The sequence below is a fragment of the Meleagris gallopavo genome, chromosome 16 (assembly GCF_000146605.3).
Source record: "Meleagris gallopavo isolate NT-WF06-2002-E0010 breed Aviagen turkey brand Nicholas breeding stock chromosome 16, Turkey_5.1, whole genome shotgun sequence".
In the NCBI taxonomy this organism is placed as follows: Eukaryota; Metazoa; Chordata; class Aves; order Galliformes; family Phasianidae; genus Meleagris; species Meleagris gallopavo.
The window spans coordinates 3,501,082-3,514,602 of record NC_015026.2 but is presented as its reverse complement, the minus strand read 5'-3'; positions in this window follow the sequence as shown (position 1 = coordinate 3,514,602).

Genomic DNA, 13,521 nt, shown 5'->3' with positions numbered 1-13,521 from the left:
GAGCGCCTGGGAGCCCTGCCATGAGGAAATTGCCGTGCGGATCTGTTACGGTCGGGTTATCGTCTTGTGAACCGCATCGAGGGCTCTTTTTTTTGCAGCCTCAGCTGTATCTCATCTCGCTGCAAGTCAGCTGCTCCCCGTGTCTGACGCGTGGGAGGGGGGGGTGGATCCAGTTCTGTAACAGCTGTGATTTTGTACCTGTTTCAGGTACACATGGAGATTGCCTTCCTTTCTTAACCAAATGGAAACAGCTTGTGGAAAAAGGTTGTTGAATGCATGAATACCGCATTGTCCATTGTTTACTTAAAGAAATCAAAGCTTAAAATTTGCCTGTAGTTGCCATGTGCCAGAAAACTTCACTGAAATGATGACTCTGAACTTGTGTGAGTCTCCTCACGTCGGATGTGTTTGCTTAGTGTTGTTTTCCAATACCATTTGATTTGTTCTTGTACATTGCATGTTGTCAGTCTGTGCACCTTTTTGCCCCAGCAAGTTTCCTGCAAGTGCTTCAGAGTTTTTCAGGCAGAATGCTCAAAGTGATGGAGAACGGAAGCATCTTATCGCTTCCAAAAGAGTCGGTAGTAGAAAAGGGCCGGATGTTATATCTCCTGTCAGGAGGGCAGCTAGAACCATATGCAGGAAGGTGTGAAATTACAGGTAGGCAGAGCCAAAATGCTACATTGGGCTCTCTGCAGCTTCAAGGCCACTGGCACACAGCATGGATAATTGCTAGTGTGGCCTCTCACCTGTGGAAGGATGAATATGCTTGAACATTGATGGAACAGATTGATTTTTCAAGAGGCCCAAAGCGCCCAACCTGATCAGTCAAATTCCTGCTCTTTAAGAACAGGTGAGATTAGTGTGGGTTAAAGCAAACCAACTGAAGTACGTCCTCTGTTTCTGTATTTCGTGATCTGTTGTATCAAACCACAGTCCTGTTTCCTGAAATGATGGCTGTGGGCCAGGAAGACAGGGAAGATGATATTTTCTTTGCCAGATGGTATTTGTGCAAAAATAACAGTATTCTGGGGGGTTTTCCAAAAGATTTAAAGCGTGTAAAACAGAACATTGTCTTAAGTGATTTCTGTGTCCTTGAATTACCTTGTTTATTTTTCCCTATGCAAAAAGACTCCACTGTACCTTTCCGCTCTCTCCAGGAGTCAGATGCTGGAAATTCAGCAGAAGGGTCAGGTGAGAACCTACCAAGGCTGTCTTGCCCTCCTGGCACCCCTTTGGCAGTGGCAGAGGAGGTTGCCTCTTGCTGTCCAGCGGGTGTGTGTATCTGCAGCAGAGGGAACACCTTCAAGAGTGGGGTTTTTGACTTCCAAGGACGTGGCACTGGCTGGTTTGCAGTTACGGACTGGTACTCAGCAGGACTGAGGGCAGATCTCAAACAGTAGGACTGCCATAGGATTCAGATGCCTAAGCTTTTTTACAGACTGTTGGGTTTTTTTGTATGATGGAAGACTGCAGTGATTGTAAGCATATATCTGTTGTGTGTGATGGGTGGTGTGATGAAGCAATGAGTAGAACAGTTCTGTTTGTTTCCTTGGTGAGTTTCTCTTCCAGATTTTATAACTCTGAAATGTAGCTTGGCACTGACAGGGAACAGAGTGCTTTGGGGTGTGTTCATCTCCTTACAACTCATGTGAAACTCACAGCTTAGAAATTAAATTCTAATTCTGCTTTTGTTTGGGGGTGGGTTGAAGCAATGCATCTTGCTGGAGGTTCCTTGTAAGAAGCCGGCACAAGTGCCATGCTGCTGTCATAGCTGTCCAGCTGTAATCCTCAGAGCAAAGCTACTTCTAAACAATGTCCTCAGCGTGCCTCAACTCCAAAGTCTGGCACATTTTTGGGGAGACTACATCCCTAACGAGATCTGAGGTGGGAAATTGGCTGGGTAGTAACAAAGGCTGAGTAGGCATTCCTGGAGCAGTTCTTACCTGGCACCTGCTCAGATAGGTCAGCACTAGGGAGTATGGTGAGGAGAGCATCACTGGGACATGGCCCTCTGAGCTGGGGATTCCTTAGCTGCCAGTAGTTGCTGTTGTGGAAAAAGCCTGCTTGAGCTTCCCTGGTTCATAGAGCATTCCTTCTCTTCGCTGACTCCCTAATGAGGTTTTTCTCTGAGTCAGCAGAGGTTTGGATTCAGGTTCCTGGCTCCAAACCCATTCTCCACTCTGCAGCCAGTTCAGATTTAGAGCTGCGTCTGCTGTGTGAGTGTGGGTGCTGGGGTCACGGTGAGCATCTCCCCCTCGTTTCATTTTGTCTCTGCAGCTGTTGGGTAGAAGATCTGTTCTTGTGGAAAGGGGATGGAAGAGGGCATGGAGGGAAGCACTGTGCTGCTGGCTGGTATCTCAGCCCAGAGTATGCAGGTGATGAACTTGTGGGGATGGTGGTGTCCTGGATTTCTTTTCTGGTTGCTTTTTTTGTTTGCAGAGTTTCTCTTTTTTTTCCTTCCCCATGTGACCTTGGATTCATCACTAGTATCTCACAGAACAAAACAACAGGTGTCAGGAGAAGAAATAAATTAGTAATGATGTTTTCATAACTTCATTTCTTATGCTTGGCTCAGTTTTCAATATCCAGTTTCCATCTGTGAGCTTCCTTGCAGGCAAAGCACGAGGCAGCAAGTTTCTCGAGGAAGTCTGTACCCCGGTGCTGGAAGCTCTCATGCTGACTTTTTGAGCCTGTAATTATGGTACAGATTGATCTCTTTTTCCCTCCTCTTCCTACCCAACCACGGAACAGCCTTGCAGGTGTTCTCACCCAGGCCATGCCTCCTGCCCTTCCAGCTCTGCTCTTTCTGAATGAAGCAGTGCAAGCATAGAGGCCTGCAGAAACCCTAAGGGGAGCAGAGGGAGCAAGAAAAAATAAGCTTGTGGAGAAAGGGAACAATAATATCCCTCATTTGTATAGCATCAAGCTCAGTGTTGATTAATCACTTGGAACATCACAGCAGCATGCCAATTTTGAGTTCTGTTTTAGCAAAGGAGAGTGGATGTGGAGATTCTTGGCAGCACCCCCTGATGGCAAACACAACTGCAATCAGCTCCTGTGTTTTAAATTGGTCTGAAAATAATACAAGAATGTGAATAAGTGGTGCAGATAACAGTAGTTAACTATTTTAAACAAGTTTGGTGTAGCTCATTAGCAGTAATATTTTTTGTTTTAATAATGCATCCTCCGAATCCGATCTGCCAGCCTCTATTTGTGTCAGATGCCAATAATGGGAACCAGCCATCCTGCTGTCATCTCTGTCTGCTGCTTGTGTTCCCCAGGTGCTCAGCTGGCACTAGTCTTGTGATGTACACCAAAAATATAAAATGAGAATAAATTTGTACTGAAGCATTTTGAACAGCTCGCTTTATAAATCTAATGATAAGAATGGTGCCTCGCCGGGAATTAGAGAATACTTCAGGTTAAAAAGCTAGTTAGAAATCCAGCTGCTCTTGCAAGCAATCAGTGCTATGGACAGACTGGAGGTCATAACTTCTGAGTGGTTGCTGATTTCCTGGCTGCAGGCAGGGTGTACTGCTGGCTCCCTGATGGCAGTGCTCCCAGGCAGCAGGCACAGGGATGCCTTTACCTCTGTGCTTAGTGTTGCTTTCCACCTCTGTGTGTGTTCATCCCAGCACCAGTGTCAAGCAAACCTTGTTGGATTTGCTCCGTGGCTCTTGCTGCAATGCAGCTTCTTGGAAAGGGAAATAGGATTACAGAAGCAGGGTGTGCTGGTGGAGGTAGGAAAGCAGAGGATAAGTGTGGCTGGGTAAATCCCACAGTCCTTGCTTGCATGCTGGCTTCACCAGATAACAGAGCTGGGTGGGGAAAATGTTTGGTTTGCTGCACAGTTCGCTCAGCAGCTGTTGGAGAGGCTGATGTAGCTGCTGTAACGTGGTGCTTCTGCTGTGGCAGCTGAAGAAAAACATGAGAAAAGTCAAAGGAGGGAGTGGTGGCAGATGGAGACCATGAGGAGCGGAGCTGGGGGTTGGTTTGGGATTTTGCAGGACCTTCTGATGTGATCTGTAGATACCCAGTGTTCATTTGCACACAGAAGTTTGACCGTTGTGTGACTGTGAATGAGGGTTTGTTCTTTGCTTCTCTGTCATCTTTGGCATGGTGCAACTCTGTTAAAAATGGTACAAGAAGGAAGCAGTGAGGATAGTGCAGTGAATGCCTTCCAGATCCTGTATACTTTAAATCATCATCCAAAAAAAAAAAGGGGAAGGGAGGGAGGGAAAAAAGCATTTCTTTATCTGTTCTTCTTCCATTTGGGTAGTCCATTTGGTAATTCTGGAATTCGTGAGCTAATTCTGTAACAAGTATAACAACCCAATAAACTCCTGTTAGCTCAGGGTCTTGAGGTCCTTAGAGGTTGCCCTTTTAGTTTTCCTTGCTTAACACTTCTCTTTGCTGTATGCTGATAAATTAATCCAGTTCATATAAAAGGTAAGAGAATTTTTCTAAGCGAACCTCTGGTTGATTGAGTGGTGCTATATGTAAGCCAAAGGATTTCATTTGAGAAGTATATATCTTGCTCAATCTCAGTGGCAACACTTCCCGCCCCCTCCCCTCCATCTGAAGCCCCAAAATAATTGTAAAAAACATCCTAGGGAATTGAGTCATGGAGTCTATTGAAAGTAATACTGTGTTTGTGTCTCTCTTCCCTAAAGTGCTTTGGAAACTGCCCAACTGCCCAAGTGTTTTGGAAACTGAGCCCTGAACATCAGGCAATTACAGGATTTCTGAATAATACCAGTTCTTTGTAACTGTACTTAATTCCTCTATCACTTTCCTTTCTCTTGTCCTGAATGTAAGTTCTCTATTTAATGTGAATTCAAGTCATCTGCAATCTCAGACCTTGAGATCCTTCCTGAGTCTTGTGGCAACCCGTTGTTGTGCAGGAGGACTCGGACCTGGTGCTGGCTGTCCTGTCGTGCTGTGCTCTCTGCATCATGAGGCTGATAACTGCTGTTTCTGGATACTGAATTTTTCTCAGATATTGGAGCTGCGTGTGCTGCTTTAAATGCTTTTCCTTAACAGTTGTAGCAGATCTTTCTTGAGTGCGAGGCAGTGATGGAGGAAGGTTGTGGAGTTGCTTTGGGGAGAACTTGCTGTCATTTGCAAATAAATTCATCCTTCATGCTAACTCTGTGCTTTTACTTGGTCTGGTGGACCAGGTTAGCCTGAATCTGATTCCTACTTTGCCTTGCATCATCATCATACTTCTCAGAAAATGTGCATAGTATTCATGTGTAAAAATCTATATCGCTTTGGAAAAGCATAGTTTTGAGCAGGAATTCTGCTAAACAGAAGATTCTTTTCTAACAATAGAAGACTGTAATGAGTCTTCCTTGGGAAAGTGCGTATCAGTGCAAATTGTATAGTTACGGTGGGTGGTTGGCAGTGTCCTTTCCAATGAGGAACAAGTTGAATAGATCTTGTAACCAGCGTTCTCTTGATTAAATCAAATGGAAGTCAGTGGCTTGTTGCAGTCCACAATTCTGTGCACTGTGCATGTTTTAGGCATCTCAAGTAAGTGGTTAGCAGTTGTGATTGCTGGAAGTCACTGACCGCTGGGTGCTTGGGGCTCCAGCCTTCACCATACAGCAGGACCAGCATGAGTCGTTGCCTCCCCATCTGTGCACCCAGCCTCTCAGGGAGGGGCTGTGCTGTGAACGAGGGGCTAAAGCAGCCATGGAGCACTTGGTTGTGAGCTGTGTCTGTTGAGCACAGCACTGCATGGTGCAGGGCAGGTCTCAGCAGAGGCACAGGGATGTCCCTGTCTTCCCAGAGTGCTCAGGAGCTGTGATGCTGATCATTCACTGTATAGGTGCTAATAAACTGCAGATGCGGTGCATTTCCTTTGAATACTACCTATTATATGTAGGCCTTAGTATCTGCCACTTTCCTCAGCCCCTTCCCCTTGGCTTTGCAGTGTGTCCCTGTGCTCCCGTATGTCTGAGCGGGCTTGCTGTGCTGTGACAGATGAGCTGGTTTGCAGGTTTGCTTCAGAAGCAGTTTGTTTTGCTGTTTGGCACCCAGCAAGGGCCAGTTTCAATATGTCAGCTTTAGACATGGTGGCAGAGCATAGGGTAACTGGTAAGTTTAAAAAAGCAGTCTGTGTACTAAGTGGTAACAGGTTTGAAGTTATGAAGTAGGGGAGGGATCAGCTTCAGTCTTTAATTTTAGTTCACATTCACAGCTTTTTCCTTGTGGTATCTGTCTTATAAAAGACTCCTTGCAGCAGCAGGGCCAGCCTGTCTGTCCCCACATGTCACAGCATCCCTGTCAGCAGCAGCGTGCCTGCAGCGTGTGTTGGCACTGCAGAGCCACAGGGAGCAGCAGGGTGACTGCATGCTGCGTACCCCGTGGTGGGGCAGGCACTGTATCTGTTAGCGTGCGAGTTGTCTGTGTCTGGTAGTGTTGCGATGGGGAGAGACTGCATGGCATCTGCTCCCCTGAACGACTCTGTCCCTAGCTGTTCACAAATTCTCTCAGCACCATTCTAGCCAAGTGATGCTGCTGCTGGTTGCTGAGGAGGTAGTGGAGCCAGGTGTGCTGCTGTGAGTGCATTGCAAACCCGCATTGCTGGTAGGCTCTGTGAATGGCTGCGATCTCGGCTGCTCCCCATGCACATCCCCATGTCTCCCTCACATGCCCAGGCCCAATCCCTGCAGTGTGCTGTGCGTGTGCTGAGCTGAGGCCTGGACTGTGGCCTTGTTTCATTCCATGCAGCAGTGTCAGCTGTGGGCAGAACCAGCCCAGCAGAGCCCTGTGTGAGACACGGCATAGTATGACAGCTATGGGGTCTGGAGCCCCGGGATCAGCAGTGCGGCATGGCGTGGGCCAGGGACATGGCTGAGCTGTTTTAATACCCGAAATGGGTAAGTCACCATCTCGCTCGTAACAATTACAGGCTTCTGCTGTGATTTTCACCCATCGGTTGCCACAGCAACAGTGCAGCAGCTCAGCTGTCACACAGATTTAAAACCGAAGCAGCTCAGCCTCTCCTTGCGCTCTGGCACATCTCCTCTGTGCCCCCCAGTGCCATGGCAACCCGGTGGGGTGCCCCATATCTCCCCTTTCCCCTCCACCCCAGCACCGCAGCTGCCCAGCAGGGCCCCAGCCTGCAGGGATGCTGCGGTGCTGGGGCTGCTTTTGTTCCCGTTAATGTCAGCATTGCTTGTACTTTCCATCTCAAGGAGGTGGTGTGACAGTGCCCGCTGGCTTTGGTGCTCCCTGCGTCTGAGGGAAACAAGCAGAGGTTATTTTGTGGTAGTTGTGTTGCCTGGTGTTATCCTGGGGATGTTTGCAAACTGGAGCGAAACGAAGGGTTTTAAAGAGAAAATCTGTTCTTCAGCTTCCACGGTTCTGGAAGACTGAGAGGCCGTTTCAAGCTGTGATGCAGTCTGGCTTACATCTCCATAAGCTGTTTTCAGAATCCCGTGGAGAAGCATTCAGACGAAGTGAGGCGGGTGCAGCTGCGCGGCGGAGGTGTGGGGGTGCAGCGGCAGCCAGGTGGGCCGGCGCACTCTCCGGAACTCACGGCAGCCCCTGGTGCACTCAGGGCCCCTGGGTGATGCCTGTTCCCACTGCTGACAGCCGCAGGCGGGTGCTGCAGGGAGCTGACGGCAGCAGCGTGGCTCCTGGCTGCATCCCGCTTTAAAGCAAAGGGAAGAGTGGCTTCTTAAGCTGGCAAGCTGGCTGCTGCGAGCTGGTACACGAGCGTGTAAGTGCCTTTGGCGTGTGCTGCGCGGCGGGGCTTAACGCGGGCTGCGGTTGGTGCCCCGCACACGGTGCTGGTTTGTCTGCGTGCAGGTGTGTGCCGTGTTCAAATGTCCCTCACGAATGTGCTTGTTGTGCTGCTGTGTGCTTGTTTTGCTGGGTCCCTTGTGGAAGAGCCCTCCTGCGTCCATCTGCTGCTGTGTGTTCATCCGGAGTGGCGGTCACCTTGAGGACTGGAGCGCTGGCTCCCGGTTCAGGCATCCTGCTCACTGTGCTGCTGGCTTCCTCACAGTCAGCGACTGCCTCGGCAGCAGAATAAATGGTGCTTTGCAAGTACTGTTCATTGGATGCTGTTTTTGTGACCTTGAGGAGGCTGAGGTGGGATGCTGAGGAGTAAAACCTCAGAAGGAATACCGCCGGGTTTCCTTGAAGGAAGCTGTACCTCAGGGTAATTTGGAACACTTGGATTTTTCCACAACCACAGAATGCTTGTGGAACAACTTATCTGCAAAGCTCAGCTGTATCGTAATGTCACTTGGTTAACCCTTTGGGAACCAGACTGTGTTTTGATGGAGGAGATGTCAGGAGGTTAACAGACAGGTTTGTTTATCTTGTTGCCACCTTCGTTTAAAATGATGTGTTCAGAGTACTGAGCTTGAAGAGAGGCTCCTATAGGCAGCTCACAGGTAAAGATACCCTGAAGTAAAGTGCATGTTTTGCTATGGGAAGTGATAAAGAATGAAAAACTAAAAGTGAAGATAACATTATCAATTGGGCTAATGTTAACTTAATTGTGCTCAGTTTACACTTGCACACCAACTTCTAACACTGATTTGTGCCAGTTACGTAGGTGTTTTTAGCTGTGGCTCCGGAACTTGCCTAATTTTTGCCAGGTGCTTTCAAGATCCTGTTTCTTCTTTTCCTGAGACAGTGTTTGGGGTAAGTGTAGGTGCAGTACCTCAGGTGCTGCAATAGTGCTTACAGCAAAGATGAGCTGCTGGAAGCTTTGGTGGGTCACCTGGATCCTCATGTGTCACAATGGCAGCTTTTCCATCTAGTTTTACTTTCTGGAGTATGGACCCAGGGGTCTACTGTTGGTCCAGTGTGTGTTGGAGGGAAGATGAGGTAAGACAAGGGCAGAAAGGTTTTAAAAAGTGTGTCAGTATTCAACCCCCATGCTTAGAAGCCATCTGAGGAGGAGAACCCGAGTGCATGAGGACAGGACTTCTTTCTGTGGGTGAGTTTGCTGGAAGATCTGCAGGTTCCTGTTGTAGTTTCTGTGCTGAGTCAGCTGTGACCAAGTGCTGGTCTGATTACATGGGTACTGCTGTGTCACAACGGTAAGGCATGGTACCTTCAGTCTGTAGACATATTTTTGTCTCGTGTGTTGCATCTTGCTTCGGGCTTTCACTGCTGTTTTCAAAACAGACTGAGTGCCGGCTGAGTGCGGTGAGAGAAAGTAGCTGTGCTATTTTATAAGCCTATAATAAGCCTATTTATTAGGGTTGACTTGTGCTGCTCTGTGCAATATTTACTGCTTTGTCAAGAGGTGAAAGACAAAACCAGTCTTCACGTTTCAGATCCGAACAGCAGTGGGAGTGTTTGATCCTGCTGGTGTCAATAAATAAATAAGCAACCATGAATAACAGACACTTGAGTTTTACTTGTAACTATGACAACTGTGTCCTTGACGACTTAAGTACAATCACGGGGTTTCCAATTACATCCTGTTCTACACAAAGCTGCCGATGTTATTAAAGGAATAAATGGCAAAAGCAACTGTGTCAGCTCGTGAGCTGACGTTCACCCATTTTGGTGGTCGATGCACGCTTCCATTTGCACATCACCGCCTTGTTTGGTTGGTGGTGCTGCTCAGTGGAAGTTGCCTTGGCAGGCTGTGCTCTGCAAGGCCACACTTGCCAGCCATTGGCAGAAGTCGTTTTGGTGATGGCATCTTGGGCTGCTGTGTGTCAGTGTGGGCTGGGCTTTGAGGACAGGGCTGTGGGCCCATTGGTGGCAAAGCTGCACAAGGAGCGAGTGGGATGAGCACTGCTCTGGGTGCTGCACTTCCAGAAGTTGGGGATTTCAGCTCGGTTCTCTGCTTTGCCTAATTAAGCACTGCACAGTAGGTCTAACGCTGACCTTATGTGGACACTAGATGTAAGTTTTCATGTAATCGCTTCTTAAGAGGACTTTTCCTGTTTCCATGAGGTTTACAGATAGCCTTAGCTCTAGTTATCACTAGGAATACCTGGTGATAGTCTAGCAAACCTCTCTTGTAAATGCTGTTGCAAGCTAGTGCAAAAAAATTCAATGAAATATGTCCTGAGAAAAACTTGTTGAAGTAAAAGGACTTGTTGTATTTCACTGGATGCACTCTGGCTTTCATTACTCCAAAGGTGTTACTGAACTCAGCCCTGCTTCTGGGACCAACGTTCAATAGAACAATATGCTGGCAGGCTTCTCTATTTTTTTTTTATTTTTATTTTTTTACCTTACTGTGTTAAAATGACTAAAGCAGTATGTCAGGATTTCTCACATCACCCCACACAGTCAGTAATACAGATAACATGAAATCCTTTAGCTTGTTCCTTTTTGATCTCTGGGAAGAAGCAGACCTTCCCTTGAAGGACAGCAGTGATTGCAGTGCAGTTTTCAAACAGCAAATGCTGCAGATGTGGAATCTTTGTACATAGCTATGCTCTGTCAGTAGGTTGGCCCTTTCTTCCTCAAATGCAGACCTAAGAAAGACTTCATTACGTTTAAAGGGTGGCAGACCAAACTGCGCTGTCTTCCACCTCAGCCATATTCTGTGAATTTGCAGATTTGTCTTCAGATCCTCTGGGATGTCCTTAAGCTGAGTATATGAGTAAGGTACATGAGATGCAGTACTTGAACTCATGCAAGGTGCCTGCTCATGAGTGCTGCAAACCAGGAGAGCTGTCCCCCTGTAATAACCAGCCTTGGATTCCTTGTTTTTGTAAGAGAGCGCCCTGCAGCTCTCGGTTTTTGTGGGACCATACAGAGAATGGTATCTGCCAGAAGTCAGTGACAGTACTGAAAACTGAGCAGCAAGGGATTTTTAGGAGTCTGTGAAGTGCAGACTGCAGAGGGATAGGCAGATTTTTCCTTCTATCTTGTCACACTGTCACAGAGTAGGAGATGCTCAATGGCACAAATGAGGCTGGAACGCTCATCCCTTCTCAGCTCAGAAGCTGCAGTCCTATCCAGCTCTTTTTTCTCAGCCTTCCCACCTTTCTCCTTTAAAAAAAACACACACACACACAAAAAACCCCAAAACTGCTTATCCCATCTCTTAGCATACAGCAGTTCCAGCTTATGTGATGGGGCCCATGATTCCTTCTTATTAGTTCCCCCTTGTCCTGACCCTGTTATCTAAGCTTTCCAGCTTGCCTCTATTACATTTCAGTCTGATTCTTTTCCAGAAAAGCTGCCTGAAGAGCCCTGATATGCAGATGGGGAGCGTTATGGATGTTAGAAAAGGAGAAATGAGTTCACAGGAGATCAGTCCTACAGAAGACTGGACTCTAATGCCCTATCCTGTCATGGGTCTTTGTAGCAGTAGCTGGACCTGGTGTCCTGCAAAGTCAAGGGAATTCCCATTTAATTCAAAAGAAGGCAAGCCTCACTTGATTTTCAACAAAATGGTGAATCCAAGCAAACAAGACTAGCAAATAGTTTGAGATGCCTTATATTTCACAACAATTAATTTGTAACCCAGTGATTCTTTCGGTGCTGTGTGTTTTAGAAAAGTCAAGTGAAGGAAAACAGCAAAGAAGGAATCAGTTTGTCTTTACCTCTCTATCCCTCTTCAGATACATATTGGGAAGACTTTGTGGGGTAATTGCAGTGTGCAGCTTGTGCTGCTGTTTCTAAACCACCTAATTGTTCTTGGTTAAATGGGTTTGGAACAGCTGAGAGACAGCTGAAGGTGCCCCCATGAATTTAAAACAGGCTTCTGTGTCTTTGGCATGAACTGGAAGACAGAGACACAAACCTGCAGTGCTGACTTCTAATCCCTGCTTTGTAATGTCTGTGTATTCCCCTCTTGCTTTTGCATCTACGCTGAGGATGTTTTGGAGACAGATTTTGCAAGCTGCGGTCTGAAGCAGGGATGTCATGCTGCATTAGCTTCCTGCTAGCAAGTGAGAGAGTGCTGTACAGAGTCCTACTTTCTATATTTTGGTGTCTGGATCGAGCACCCTGAGCGTTGGGCTCCCTCACTAATTTCTTGGATTTTTCCAGGGGTTCCCCCCACTGCTTATTAAGCCATGGAGACAGTTTTCTTTACGTGCCTGCAATCAGCTGCTGCTGGGCGACTGTTGTCATTCCTGCCAGCTCCTTTTGCCCGTCACTCAGTAATAATCACTCAGTACAGAATTTTAGGAGCTGCGATTTGAAAAACAAAACAGAACACATCCAGTTTGCATTAAAAAAATCTGTGTGTTCTTGTTTCATGTGCTCTGAGCTTCCTCTGTAAACACGTTTCTCACTAAAAGCATGCAACTTTGTGTCTTAAACTGTATTTGCCGCTGCATGTGTATGTATTGCACAGGATGTCTGCAGGAGGGATGCCTCTAACATGCATTCTGAGCAGCTGCTGTGCACAGCCATCACTGACCTGGTGAAGCTCATTCAGTTGCCATCAGAGGAAAAAGTAATAGAAGGATTTCTGTGAACCTTTTTCCTCTGGAAAAGTGTCGCTTCTTGGAAGTCTGAGGTGCCAGCATTTCATCTCAAAGCCAATCTGAACATTGTCCTTTGCATCCCTATCTGCAGTCTGCTGTCTGAAACTACTGGGTCTGTTGTGACTGGATTTGGAAGCAGCTGCCACTGTCTGTAGTGCCGATGGAGCAGCTCTGTGCTGCAGCTTGGCCATGTGCACACACTGATTTCTTTTGGCTTCCAAACTCTGCCTCTGCTGCTGGGGGTGCTGGAGCGAGCAAGGCCAGTGGGAATTGATCAAGAGATGGATTATGAAGGCAAAAATCAATTGCTTGTTATGATAACCAAATAAGGTGTGCTTAGACAGATGTGCCAGTTGTATCAGCCGATCTTTTGTGTGCTTAATGGAGATGGAAAAGAAGTTGAATTTAGTTATGCTCAGATGTGATATTACGTGATTCATTCTGACTCTGGACTGGGAAATGGTGAAACTTTTTATGTAACAGCTGCCACTGAAAATTAGGGCTGAGCTGCTTTTTTTTTTTTAAATCTCTTGCGATAACCTTTTCTTGTGAGTGCTTCAGAAAGGCAATACCAAAATGCTGTTTTGAGACTGCATAAGTATTGTATCTCAAGCACTGAAGGCCTTTAGATAAAAGGCAAATATAAGAAACAGCATTTTGGGAGCAGGCATGACGGACATGATTCAGCTGGGAGAAGGAGAGCGGGTGCTGCTGGAAGGAACCTGCTCACCAACGGGTAGGGCTCTGCATTTGATTTTGATGGGAAGAGACATCGTTATGGAGAAAGCAGGGAGTCAGTTTGTAGCAGAACACGCATGGGAGATGGCCATGAAGGGGGCTGGAACGATGTGGTGCTTTCATGGCAGGTTGTGCTTTCTGCCTGGTATGTTCCCGCTGCTCTGGGTGCTCAGGTTAGCTTTTCTCAGTCTCCTCGGGGCACTTAAATCTCACAGAGCAAAGTTACAGAGGGAATAGTCGCCTTCCAGAGTATGGAGCAGGCAGATAGCTCTGAGCAGAGGACGTCGGGGTGGTTAATCATTGTGAGAGCTGTGGGGCTGATGGGCCCTTCGGTGGCTTTTTTCTG